This window comes from Anser brachyrhynchus (assembly GCF_964034855.1).
Source record: "Anser brachyrhynchus genome assembly, chromosome: 13".
In the NCBI taxonomy this organism is placed as follows: Eukaryota; Metazoa; Chordata; class Aves; order Anseriformes; family Anatidae; genus Anser; species Anser brachyrhynchus.
Window position 1 is genome coordinate 8106138 of NC_137708.1, and position 14333 is coordinate 8120470.

The 14333-nt window shown below is 46.3% G+C and overlaps 1 long non-coding RNA gene across 2 annotated transcripts; it reads left to right on the top strand.

The window, feature by feature from the left end:
* Nucleotides 1-3125: 3125 nt before the first annotated feature.
* Nucleotides 3126-14332, top strand: LOC308177062. Of its 2 annotated transcripts, XR_013938838.1 has the most exons (4): nucleotides 3126-4526; nucleotides 5488-5774; nucleotides 6213-13008; nucleotides 13149-14332. It is a non-coding gene; the product is annotated as an uncharacterized lncRNA (long non-coding RNA). The 2 variants fall into 2 exon arrangements; XR_013938837.1 differs by having other exon boundaries at nucleotides 6213-14332.
* Nucleotide 14333: the final 1 nt, after the last annotated feature.

Below are 14333 nucleotides of genomic sequence, written 5' to 3' on the forward strand. Positions count from 1 at the left end.
TTTTAAAATTTCATAAAAATACTCATTTTGATGACTGGAAATGCTGAAGGCATTTTAAATGCAAGACTACAACTTGGCAGATTTCTCTAGGCAGAACCGTGTTGGGGACTGTATGCAGAGGTTAACTTGAACAGGCTTAGGCGGATTCAAGACTCTGACTGCGTGTACTGGAGTAGATAACTCTTGGGAAATTATTTTTTGCAAATATCCACATTCTTATCTGTAGATCTGAGTAATATACCGTGTGACAACAAAGACGAAAAGTTGTTTTTCATGGAGGAATTTCATCTGCATAAAATATTCCTGGTAATTTCGTAACAACAACAACAAAGAAGCTTTGCGTTAATATTTGTTCAAATATTTCATGAAGTCATTGGACAGTTTCATTTGCTTTTTTGGACTAAAGGCCAAGAAATATTTTTGGAGCTATACAGACTGCCTCTTGTATTCCAAGGTTGTGATATAAATGGCAACAGTCCCTAGTAAGAGCGAAGGGACTTTGCCTTCTATTCAATATTTCAGTCTTGAGATTTATTAAATAATTCTTAGCAAATTTGGTGATTATTGTAAAATGGATTATTTAAAGTACCAGATGATCCAGTGAGCTGCTGAAGGATGTGCTAACTCTTTTGACTATAAATTAGAATTTTAGCCCCAAACATAAACCTGGTTTATCCAACTAATTTTCAAATAAAAGACAAGTGTTTCAAGCAGCTGAGACTTTTATGAGGGTAGGGGCTATTCAAACTTAGAGGAAAAGACACCTTGTCAAATCTAGGACTGTTTTGTTCAATCCATCCCAAAACAAAGCTATGCCTGCCCATCAAAATTCGGTTAGCACTTGTCCTACTTTTATGGCCATCTTTGGAGAGGACATGGAATTGGTGATCAAGCTTCTGTAAGGACTGGTTGTCTAATTCATGGCTAAGACCTTTGTCATCAGGGTTAAATCAAAAGTAGATGTTATTTTAGGGCAGGCTTGTTTTCTGAGGAAGTAAATAGGCTGCAGAGCTGGTTTAAGCGTGATAGCCTGTACTTATTTCCTGCTACAAATGAAGAGTCTTCACGTAAGCAGGTTATAATGACCGGGGCTGCTGGCTTGGCACTACCATTCCCATAAATACAAAGGCACACAACTTCCACTTTTAACTTGTACGTGTACCTCAAGGCTATCCTTTTATTAGTGTGCTGGGCACTTAGTGGAAGTCTCTTGTTTCAGTCCAAACCATTTTGCATTAAAGCTGCTTTTTATTACTTGCTTTTAGATCTGAAAGCCTTTTGATATGGGGCCTATCGGGCCTTGGTTTTGAGTCTTGACTGTGACAAGTGTGCCAGGGCCAGTGTTTTCTTTTTAAACATGGAGCAATTTGTTTTGTTCTTCTTATATTGTCAAGTCTGGAAATGCAGAGTAGGTAGGTAGGTTCTTGCTGTTAACAAAGAATGCGTGTTAGCTTTAGTGATCATGAAAGACTGGTGTTTTAAAAGAGATAAAAGCTGAAAACACAGAACAAAGAACTACCTATTTTTAGTTAAACCAATTCGTCTGGTTTGATAGCAGTCTCTCTCTCTCTTTAAATGTAGGAAGTAGTGTTTTGAACATACCCTTAGTGACACAGCAACAACATCTAGCGTGCTTTCACCCCCAAATGCTTCTCTGTCCTGTGAAGAGGAACTTAGTGCTGAAAGACCACAAGTTTTGTTCGTCTACAACAGACAGAGGGCATGGCCTGCCTCAGGTCTCTGAATAGCACTGTGGTAACAATCCCCTATGATTCAGCAGGCCCGTTGCTGACACCAGGCTGTCTAGCGTTCCTGTCTGAACCATCCAAAAAAGCGTCATTTTCGGCTATAATAATGATTCTGACATCCTTAGTCTCCCTTATTTTATTTCTGAGGGGCATGAGATTTTTACCTCTTATACAAACACAATTATCATTTGCTGTTAATTACCGTACGTTGACTTTCTTACCAAATAGCTGTGGTGAAATTCCTGGCGGACTTTGTGGGTGCTTGTTTGTCCCTCCTTTTGGGGTGTAACAGAGTTTGGGATTTTTGATTATTTTTCAGATAATGAAATGTGTGTCTTCTGGAAGAATTATCCATTGTGTTTTAATTTTGCAAGGCATTTGGTTATAGTTTATGCAGAAGTCTGTATAAAAGTAACTCATATTTAACAACATGAGTCAAATGAATCTTGGAGACAATGACACGCATTTGTTTTTTCAAAAGTTGACTGGATTAACCCTTGCATCACCTAATCAAATCTCCTGCATTCTGCAGCAGTCTCCACCATTTGTAAACTTTCCCCAAAATTAAATGAGCTGGCAGAAGTGCCAGGCTATTATTTGTACTGGGGTAGTTTATAATGCAGATTACGAAAATCCTATTGTGCTGGAACAAAAAGACTTTCCTTGCCCCAAATAATTTGCAATTTAAATTTGTCATGAGAGCTGTAATAGTTTATCAATGCAATGCAAGATCAGCAATTCTTCCAGTGTGGAAAAGCTGGAATCTGCAATGCACAGGTAAGAAACGGGTGGTATCGCAAACTGTGGGCCGACGTACGATTAAGAATGCAACCAAAGTTAACTAGTCCAGAATCCAAATAGAAATTTTGTAACAGGCCTCTGGCAAAGCAAACTGTGCTCTCCGAACCCCTAAAATTTAGGGGAAAATTCAGCTAATGCCATGAACTTAACGGCTCGGTCTCAACCCTACTTCAGTGCTGAATTTTCTCTACTACGATCAGAACTTCCAAGGATTTGGAAGACAAATCACTGTGACAGGGAGAAGTAGAATAAAAATGTCTCTGTGCCTATGATGCATGAGTACTGGTTTGAAAAATGATAGAGAACAAAGTGCAGTGAGTTGGGACAAATGTGCTTTAAATAAGTCGAGGATGTGCTACGTATAGTACGTGTAACATCTTGTTCGTGTGCAAGAACAGACTGTGAAAGAAACAGCTTTGTTTGTGTGGGAGAAGCAACATCAAAGAGTCGAAAGAACTAGTACTGTAATGGGAAACAGTTGCCTTTTGAGGACTCTTGCTGCTGCTGGTCACTTTTTTTCCTGTGTTAAAACCTGGCAACACGAGCAAGGAGCAGCGTGGGTAGGTTGGGCCAGGTGGGCACCGAGAGGGGTACGGGGGGCTCGCTGCGTTTGGGCGCTGCCACAGCTCCCCACCGCCACCCTTCACGCTGAGCCTGCGTCAGCCTTGAAGGTTGCAGTTGTGTTTGTTGGCTAACGCAAAGCTGGATGTTCAACTTCTCGCCTTTAGGAGCGGTTACCGAATGGGACTGCCAGCTTCCAACAGGAGAGGGTACGTCCTAGGTGTTAGTGGGCAAAATTGGGGGGGGGGATGGAAGATGAGAGGGTGTTCCTACCCCTCAGTGGGACGGAGGTGCCCAAAGAGCAGAGTGGAAAGCAGGGGGGACCTGGCAAGACCAGGGAGTGCAGAGAGAGCAGCCCAGTGGAGCAGAAAGAAGAATGCCACACAGCAGGAAGAAGAGAGCAGGGCAGGAGCTGGTACGCCTGCGTGGTATGGGGGAAGCGACGGCTTTCCTGGGGGCTCTCCTGGCTACGCTCCTTGCCAGCGGAAGGCTCGTGCTGAAGAGGGGCTGTGTTACACCTGTATGCAGACAGCAAGCCAGCCACCCATCTTGCAACGTGTGCACATCGGGGCTTATCAGGTATTTTTTGGACAGTATCTGAAGTTTTTCATCCTTGCTTTGCATCAGCAACAAGAAACCTAGCGTGAATGAGACTTAAGCGTAAGTGCCAGCACACGCAACGTGCGTCTGACTGCGTTGGGCACTTTGGACCGGAAGACGTGAGAAGTTAATGGTTATTGTACGACCACAGGATGGCGTATCGTGGCTTGCAAAGCACGGAATGGTATTTAATGAGCAGCAGTTATTTCAGCTGAAGTGCGTCTAAGTTGAGTTCACCCTGCAACCCCTGTTGCTGGAAGTTTCTATTGTTTTCTTTCTTTTCACTCAAATGTAACCTCCTCCTTTCAGTGTACATGATAGTTTTCCAGAGTCAGGTTTGGACTTCATTGTACCAATAACATTAAAACTGATAAAAATGAAGAGATGGAGCCCTGATTATGAGAAAGACACATTCTCATACTAGAGGAGAGACTTTGATCAAATTTACTGACAACCTGAAATAAATGAAAGACCCTACTCACAGCAAGAGAGCTTTTCTAGGAGTATATTGCATATTGGCTGTTTTCCCAGCCCTGGGAAGTCTTTCAGAAGCATGCTGTGGCACATTTCAGTTAGTTTTAGTGAATTGCAGTGTACAAGCTGGGTTCTTTCTCCTGAAGTGCTGATGCTGCAGCATTCCCGTCAGACCGCAGGCAGCAAGCATCTTTCTGTTATTTCTCTATGTGGGCACATACAAACCTGGGTCTTGGAGAATTTACAGCAGCTTCAGCTTTGTAACCTACAGTGCAAAGGGGAATGTCTGCCTGCACGGAGCGAGCGTCCGACCATGCAGCTGTGCTCTGCTGCTGTGTCCAGGTGAGTGCTTGGCTAAGGCTGGCTGGAGCACGTCTTGGTGTCTGCTGCTGCTTTTGACATAGCTTGGGTTCTTTACTGGAAAACAAAATGTGAGAATAAGCATGCATCAGCCTTGGGCTGCGTGCTGGAGAGCTGCCGACAGGATTGCGGCACCAGCCTGGAAAGGTCCTGCCGCTGCTCTCCCGGCTCGACAGTCTAACCCAGCCGGGTGAGGAGGTGGGGGGAGATGATGGTCCTGATCTTCACAAAGTGCTTTGAAATCTCTCCCTAGCAAGTGCCGTGCAAGGGCTGAGTACCATCAGCACCGTTGTTGCTGGGGGTTCTGGTTTTCCCCCGTCTCAGCGACTGGCCCTGTTGTGCCTGTGCTGCACGTAGCTTTGACTTGAGTTGGGAGCGGTTTCTCTGCTCTTTCATAGTTTGCCTTCTCCTTCGCACGTCTCCAACAGGAAGTGCAGATTCAGCAGGCATTGTATGCTTCAGCAGCTTGCCAGCTGCCTTGCTGAAGCTAATTCACAATTCAAGTCACTCCTGATAAGTTTGCAAACAATGTGCAGTGATTTCTGAGCTAGATAGCAGCTGAGCTGGGCTCCTCAGTTTCCAGCGTGGCAGCTGAATGAAGCTCTGCATTTACTCTGTAAAGCCGGTGGGTCAAACCCGGTCCCAGGCTTAATGCTTTGTGCTTCTCTGACGTTTCATACATTTCTTATTTGTTGGGGAATAAATTTAAATGAGTGTCATCGTTATTAATAAAACTCTCAACGGAGTGTGTGGAGGCACAAAGGGAGCAGATGGTTAGAACTGGTTTAACAGGAGCTAGGAACTGAACCCAGGAATTCTGACTTGCAATTTACTTCCCACTTCCCTGACCACTGGATAACTCTGTCACCCCCTTTTTAACGCACTGAATCTGGCCTGGGAATAACTCCAGTGAAAACAAAAGGGCAACATTTTTTTTTCTCAGGTTAACTTCACATGGCAGCCACCGAAAGCGTGCACTGAAGAACGTGCCCAGAGGAAGTTTCTCCACGCTGGTGGCTCACCGGGCCGGGCAGGAAGCAGCAGGTCGCAGTTAGATGTAACTTACTGTAAAGACGATGACTGAGTGGTGCAGAAAACATCAAGGGAAAGCATGGTTCGACAGCCAGCAGGGGAGCATGCAGTTCAATACCTCAGTCCTTATTCCACTTACTGTCTGTTGGTTCACATCCATACAACCAAAGAGACGGTCTAGCAGAGAAGGGTTTGTAGGTGAGACTATGCCTGCTTCCAACCCATGCACAACTCTCCCTGGAAAATGGGTTTAGTACATAACATACACTATTTAATCTTACACAGTATGTTTTTGTGAAATGAAATCTTCGTGATTTTATATCTCAGCTTGGCAAATACTAGTTTTTTTCATAAGTATGTAAGGTCAGTAATCTCAAGTGTAGCCACCTAGAACTGTGTCGTGGATTTGACCATTTTGTGAAAAAAATCTTTGCAACACTTTGGCAAAAGTAGGAATATATATTGCTTCTGCTAGACAACAGCAGGATTTTGTTTATGGGTAAGCTTCTGGAAGCTCACCTTGGTGCATTTTCCAAAGGGCATGAGCTCACGGCATAGGCAGATTTACGTTTGAAGTGTATTTGTCATTGTGCCATATGGTGGTGGTTTGTTTTTTTTTTTTCACTCCTCCTTTAGGATTGGAATTGGAAATTCAAGTTGGAGAAATGTGAAAGCAATTGGGCCTAATCCATTCCTGTTGTTACTCCTTTTGTTTTCACTGGAGTTACTCCAAGGCTGAATTCAGCATATGATGAACAACTTGTTCTCCAAAGCTGGAACTTAGGGGAGAAGGTTTTAGGGATGATCACGCAACTCTACGGCTCCTTCTCAAACAACTGAAGCCCCCACAAGAGGGACAATATATGGTGAGTTTGGGTTATTGAATTTAGTGCAACATTCTAGTAATAAGCCCTCTAGTCATAATAATACATTATTATCCATTAGAACAATTACTTGAATGAAACCCAACTGCTGGCTCGCTTAGATTGGATGGAAAAATCCTAGCTGTTGATCTCAATTGCCAGTTAGCTTAACAGATACTAACCACGGGCAAGCGACAAATGGCTCTGAGCCTGGAAATCCTCCTCCCGCTTCCCTTTCCTCTCACCTTGCCTGGAGCCAGCTCCTCCAGCGTTGCCACTCACGTAATGCTGCCTGCTCTTTGTGCATCGACCATCTCAGCAGCAGCCCCAGTCTCCAAAGAACTTACGAGCTCTAGGTCTGTTTTGGTTAGTTGGAAAAAAGAGAGTGCTACGGGCCATGGTGGAACTGCACGTTACCAACCGGAGTCAGTGTTTGTTTGTCTGGGTTTGTTTTGTGTTTTTTTTTTTTTTTTTTTCAGGAGTGGGGGGCATTTCTTTTGAAAAGATGGAACTCCTCATGGATCTGCAAGGGCAAACCAGTCCTTGCTGCCAGTTCATTCCTCCTGCATTCCTGTGAGCCGCTGAAAGGATCACAGCAGACACAAGATCCCCATGGTAAAATCAAGCTTTTCTTTCTTGGAGAAATAACCATTAACATCTCTCTGGCTCACTCTATTTCATTTACTTCCTAAGCAACTTAGATCACACAGGGCTCCAGGAGGGGTGCACTGCTTGCAAAGAAAAGGCCTGGATGATTTTCTCCATTTAAGAGAGTCTCGTGAAAATTGTGCTTCCTGCTTTTGCCCAGGGAGGAGGATTTATACCAGATGCTTCTGCAGTCTTCGCTGTGTGTGACTAGGAGGGTGGAAGATGCACCACGATTGCCATGGTTGGGAGGCCGGAGTAGCCTGCTGCTGAACAACCCGAGTCCTGCCCAAACGGACCGAAAATCCCTCTGCCCGGCTGGGCCCTGCTGGTGCTTCTTGTGTCAGCTCTGCCCTGCTGGGGGGGTCCTGGGGTCCTGCTGGGGGGTCTCTGCAGCTCTGCTCGGGCACTCCTCGGTGCCACAGCCCTGGCCTTGCTGAGGCTGGGCGCTTCTCTGCTACCCTTTGTCTTTCATCCTCCTTCCCTCTGCTTTGCGTCTGACACGGCGTGGGTGCCGGCCGCCCTCCCTGCTGCCTCTCCCTCCACGCCTCTCCTCTCGCGGGGGTGCAGGCTGCAGTGTGCACCGCCGCAGCAGGCCGCCGCTGCCCGAGGGTGGCGCGGAACGCGCTACGAAAGGAGGCAGCATCGCAGAAGGGGCATTCACAGCGCTCGCGACGGGTGGCTGGAAACGGAGGAAGCACTTCCCTACGTTTCCTTCATACGCTTAGTGAGCGGGGAGGAAGAGCCCTTGGCTTTTGCAAATAAAGTAAAGCAATTTCCAGTCTTACTCGCTCTGACTTATTTTTCCCCACAACAGAAAAATGCGCTATTAATAAGCTGGTCGGTGCAAAAGCTGATGAGAGGCTGCTCTGCTTAGATCTGAGGAGGTTTTAGGGAGAAGGCAGAAAAAATGATGCATTCCGTGCAGTTACTGACCTCAAGGCTCAGTGGAGAAAATGCCAGAAAGCCAAGGAAAACAGTAGGAATAGTTAAATCTTACAAACCACAGCACGGAGGGATTATCACACCAAACCTTGGTTAAAGTTCACATAGCAAAGGGGATCTCTGGCTTCCTAGGAACTACAGCTCCTACTGCTTGTCAGATGTGCTGCTCCAAGACATAATCACTTCCCAAACTTCTCTTGGTCATCAAGAGCACCAGACTTTGGGCCAAGGCTTTCAGGAGACTTCAGCGCTAAATCAAGCGTGTTACTGCTTAGCTTAAGCACCGGGAAGGAGAGGCTGTGTTTTCCCATCTGCAGCTGTGTTTCTGCAAGGCACCCCAAACCAGTATAACTATCTGGATTTGCACATGTGTTTGATGGATCCTAAAGGTGGGACCTGCTCAGCCTCCTGGGCACCCTGGCTGAAACAGGCCACCGTGCCAGTCCGCTTGTGCTCCGCTTTCTGCCCTGAGCTGGGACTGTTGGTGGCAGCACTATGCATGAGGCAGGGAAGCTGGTGCTTGTGCTCTGTGTGTTGGCGAAGGGTAAAATCATACGGAGAGCCTGCACACCTTGTCTCCTCTGGGAGCCCAGCACCAGGTAAGACTTCAGGCTTGCGCCTCCAGCCCTGCTCTGCTCTCGTTTTGTCTCTTCTTTGGGTTTTTCCTTCACTTCCCTTTAAGCATTTGGCTCCCGGAGTTGGAGCATCTCATCTTTCACTTTGAAACTTTGTTCCTTCTGGCTATTGAGCCACCTGGGAATTGCAGCTCCTAAAAATTCAGAAACTAGAAGGTTTAAAAAAAAAAAAAAAGTAAAAAAAACGTATTGTCTTAATTCATGGAGGAAATGGATTGTAACTCATGTTCTCAAATGCTGTGGTTAGGTGTTCAGCCCTTTTCTCCTGTAAGCTAAAATTTTATTTGTTTTGCCCTATGAAGTATTTGCCTGAGGACTTTCTTCTATTCCCAGATTAGCAGTAATGCCTGTGGTGAGAGGCTAATTGCTCCTTAAATAACAGAATCAGATCTGGGTGGAGGACACAGATACGCACAAGCAGCCTGGCGTGGAAAGTGGGGGGATGTTTTGGATGACTTATTCCTCCTCAAGAGACACAGCCCCATGCCGTACTCACTCGATCCAGGCACGGACTTCCCTGACACGGGGAAGTTTGGGTTCTGAGGACAGCTGAACATCACTTTCCAGATGGGCGTCCGTGCCTCTCCTTGAACCAACCTGTGGTTCGGTCTGTGCCACCGAGGCACCAGGTTTCTCCCTGGATGCTCTCCCTGTGCCCCATGGATGCTCCCTGTCCCCGGGGGGCTGCGATCAGCCGTTTCGGGGCTGCATGTCAGACCCGTCTGCAGAGGCTGCTGGAGAAGCAAGCGGCCGGCGGTACGCCTCTGGGCCAGGCCCTCCCCTGGCAAGTGCCGTGGATTTTTTTTTTTTTTCCCTTAAACTGTGCTAACATGCACACCCATGCTCCAGGACCGTCGAGGGCTGCTCCTCTAATCTCCCCAGAAGGATTACTGCTGCTGGAAATCGTGAGGGCTTGGACCAGCTATCAGCTTTATCAGGAAAGCTTCTTTCCGGCCAAGCCAGTGAGAGCTTTGCTAAGCGGGAATCTTGGGTTGAGGCTGCTCTTCTCATGTTTCACAGATGGCCTCAATGAATGATTTACTAGGAGAGTAAAAGATTAGCCAGATTCCTCCAACTGCATCTCGAGTCATATAAAGCACCGGATTTTATTGGAGCCTAGGCAATTCCTAATTCTTTAGCCTCATTAGGCTGTTTTACAGTGACTAATTGCCCTGCGCTCCCTTCCCTGAGAGTCAGGTGTCTCCCGGTGGGGAACCCATGCTCCTCGCACGAGCTTCTCCCGCGGCTGTGAAGCAGCCGTGCCGGTGAAGGCTTCTCCATGTGTGCAGGTATCCAGAGTGACCACAGGATGTTATGTGTCTAGTCGCAGTTTATTGGAGAGGTTAAAATCCTTCTGGGAGAGAGACGGTAAAGGGAATACTTAAAATATGCGATGAGGTGTTTCCATAAAATTATCGAAGGCTTTGCAGAATCTTCCTATGGAGAAGAGCCATCACCGGAGAGTTCACGCCAGCCATGGTTTGGGTAGGGCAAAACCTATTGCTTTAATGCTTCAGATAGTCCCCAGGGCTCAGATGAGCTCTCCTGGGGGAAGGGAGATTGCCCCATGCTTGCCTGTTCTGAAGTTTCTCACATTTTTCTCTTTTACACTTGGCAGCCAGAGCTCCGCGTCTGACTCTCCATGGCAATTCCTACAGAGTTTGGCTGTTTTAAAGGACTGCAATACTGATTTAGACATCCAAATTGGAAAAGCAGTGTTTAAAGTGGGCCTATTTTTTCCCTGTAGAGTGATACTCGTTAAGGATCTTTGTTAAATTATTTACCAGTGGTCTTGCAAGATCAACAGATCTTTCCATTTAACCACTTGCATGACTTCCATCATGCTTTTTTTTCCCTTTCCCCTAAATAAAAAGGAAAGCCATCACAAAATTGTGACTAGTACCACAGTGTGATGGGATGCGATGCAAAACATAGCTCTTCCTCATCCCGTACCCAAACAACACTTCTGCAAACTCACTAGAAACACGCTTCCAATATTTTCTGTTTAGATGGTGCCTTATGCACAGCTGAAATGTCACACGGGTCTTCGGCTGCACTGTTTGGCTGCCCACAAGTGCTAGTTCATGTCTTCTGAGGTCTTCAGGCTTTAGGGAAGCTTTTGCTGGTTCTCCTGCACCGTGTGGAGCCCCAGTGCCTGGATCTGGCCCCATCTCCCCAGCTGAGACCGCTAGAGGGCTTGCTAGGGTGGATTCCCTATTTCTGTAGATACATGAAATGCACGCGCTGTAAAGTGTACAGCAGCATGGGCATGTGCTGATCTCATGTAAACAGCCCTGGGTTTATAGCCGTCAGAGATGAGAGCTTGGAGATTTGCTGTCAGGAATCAATTCCTAGCAGAAATGTTTAACATATTTAGGTTTTAGCCAAGAGTCTGAGAAAAGAGGGTTTGTGTCTCCCTTTCCCTCTGCTGTGATCTCCCTACGTGCAACACTAAAAGCTGCTCAGGAAAGAATGACAAGAAGAAACAATCCTGCCAGTCTTGTCCCCAAGGCATCAAATGTCGAGATGCTCAGTCTGCCCAAGAAGCACCAGGATAAAGGAATTTGTTACGTTTCTGATCCGTGCATTGCCACTTTCCTGCATTAACTGGGGCTGAACTTCTTCCCTGGCAGTCCCTTTTTGCTCAACGTGTGGCATAAAGGAGGCAGCAGGAGCCCCTGGAGTCCCCTGGATAAAAGCTCCTCCACCACAGTTTGAGACTGTGTGCTGTGGATGTTTTGCCACTACCCATAGCAGGGTGAGGAGAGAGTTATAAAAAGTACAGGAATGCAAAATCCTGTCCTATTCTCAGTGAAGATAGAAATAAAACGTGTGTACGTGTTTCCAGGATAGAACCTAGTATGTGTGAACTGTGTATTGGCATTTGTTGGATGTACAATTTTTAAAACACATCAGCTAGCAGAACAGATACTGCATCAATTATTTTGAAGTGATTGTGTGCTCTCTGCAATGCAGCTGACCTGTAAGAACAGAAGAATAGAAGAATATTGTGACCAAACATCACTTCAAAAGCAAGTGTGATCCTTTGATTTTTTTTTATTTTTTATTTTTTTGTAAAAGACAGCATTTGTCAAGCCTGTGTTTACAAGAGTAACTTTGAATCTTGGAGGATTACTCACCATGGCAATTTTTGAGGCTCTTAAGTCACCCACCCAGATTTTATCCATAGGCTGCCAGCGCAGGGGGGTGCTCAGGGTTGTCTGAGTGTGGGCTCCCACCAGGGGCCAGCGAAGGTCTCAGAGCCCTGCAAGTCCTCATGCAAGGCACTGCCTCCACTGCTGATGGCCAGGCAGACGGGGCCATTGGGAAGGGTTTGAAAGGGCACATTTAAAAGACACAGTAACTAACAGGAAAAACTCAGAGTCATGAGAAGAGACTGAACGAGAGATTTCACATCAGAGACAATTTTCTCTTTTTTTTTTTTTTTACCATCACTCATTATTTTTAGATGTACAATGTTTTTGCCAGACACACAAAATGGACGCCTGGGATCCTGACGTCTTCCCTGAAGAGGCCTTGGGCTGCAGTTCCAGTCTTCAGCTGTACAACCCACCGTGTTTGTGTGTTTGGAAGTCTCTGTTGGCAATGCTGGCCTGGAAAGTGCCATTGCCCACACAACAGCGGATCTGCTGTCCACTGCGCGCCTGCTCTCATCCCTGCACAGAGACTGAAAATGCCCCTCTCCAGAACCAAACAGGAGTAGAAAAAAAAAATAATGAGCTAAAAAGGAAATGAAACAGGCAATGAATGCATGAGATTATTTTAACTGCCTATTTGCCACCAGTTTTCCCCCAAAATTTTTATTTGTATTTTATCCTTTGTCAGGATCCCATCTGAGCATGGCTGATTGCTCAGTGCCAGAGACAGGCAAGGGCAAGAAAGGAAACAGCTGTGATCCTTGCTGGAGCATTTGGTCCTATCCATCCCCTTAGATGTATCCAAATGTAAATAACCTTTCATATCACTTTACAAAGCGATGGCTAAGTAGGATGGAGGAGAAGGTAGTCTGTAACGTAATGATTTCTGTCTTTTCTCTTTATTTTTTGTGCTTGGTCAAGGAAAGGAAATCTGTCTGGTTGTTAGTTTGAAAGCATTTATAGCGGTGATGGCATAATAGATACGAAAGTTCAGAAGACTCTGGCAACTTCTAATGCATTGAGACTTTCAGATGAGAAAATGAAAGCTGCCTGTAAAGGATTCCCATTCATCATGAAAAACCCACCGTACCATGGGACAGCTGCTTGCCTGGGATCTGTATCTCAGATGTGAGGAACCAGAACAGACACATGCTGTGTTGTACAAAGACCATAACCCAAGGGACAGGTAAATCATTCTTTATAAGGAAAAAAACGTCATAAGGAATTAACGTTTTCTATAAAAGAGACTTTTCAGGTTTTGCTCACCATTCGACATAATCAAAAACATGGCTTAAAATGCATAAATTATGGATTTTTATATTCTAGTGCTCTACTAACATCCTCTGGAGATGGATTTGGCGCTGCTGCAAGCATGGCTGGATAGCCAGCAGGGTCTGCTTTGGCAAGGAGCACCCCTGCTCTCGCTCCGTAGCTGGCAGGCGAAGCAGGTGGCAAAAGCTTCCTGGGAGAGGCTTGGGACCAGAGCCTGTACCACCTTCACGCCACTCTGTGCTTCTTCCCATTCCCATGTCATAGAGTTCGGTGAGCTCTCATTCAGAGATTGGAACGGGAAAAAGTCCAGGGTTAAAGCTGGTGACACCTGTGTCAGAGGAGCAGGCAGGCAGGAGGCAGCGAGGGGAGAGCCAGGGAGGAGGATGAAGGTCTGCGCAGGCAGCTGGCAATTGGGAAAAGCCAGTCTGTGGTGCGAAGGTAACGCCAACACAGGGGGCACCTGGCACAGAAGCAGCCCCCAAAACATGCAGGATGAATAAGTTCTGGAGTATGTTGTTCTCTGGCCAGATTTCGTGGGAGGGCAGGTCTGGGGGTCCGTCTTCTCCTTGAGGACAACCAGGAACAAAGCACTTGTTCTCCTGGTCTGGATTGCTCCTCACCCTCCTTGACCACCGCTTGGATGAGACAAACCTGCACAGCGTGTGGAGAGGGCCAGAAGAGAGCAGCCCAGGGACTGACGGGGGGCAGGAGGACAGAAGATGGCCCCCGGTCCCGCACTGTGTCCCCAGCATAGCCCTGGCCTTCACACATGGCTGCACCATCCCACCACCGTGAGCCCATGCTCCTGGTGTGTTCCAGCGAGAACTGAAAATGCGTCATTAAAATAATAATTTCCTTCTTCTCTCCACTTTTGGGTTATTGCTTCAAGTGAATAAGACAGCAAACTATGTAAATAAGGGATGACAAAAATGTGTAAATTAAATCGCAAGATTAACTGACCTGTGGGCTAAATGTTCGCAGGCTTAGAAAAGTGAAAGGATATTGAACTAAGCTTTCAAAACTTTGTTTCGTTGCCAGATCTCAATCTCCAGACACTGATTTAGCTGTACTAGTAATGCATTTAAGTGTGTTCCTCTGCTAAGCAATATATTCCCTACAGAGCAGCTCTGGAGCAGCTGTTAGCTACAGACTTTCTGCAGGCTGAGGTCTTTGGGTCAGAAACGCTCTATCTTGCACCACCACACCGCCCCGCCGCTCCATGAATCTATCTCCAGGCAA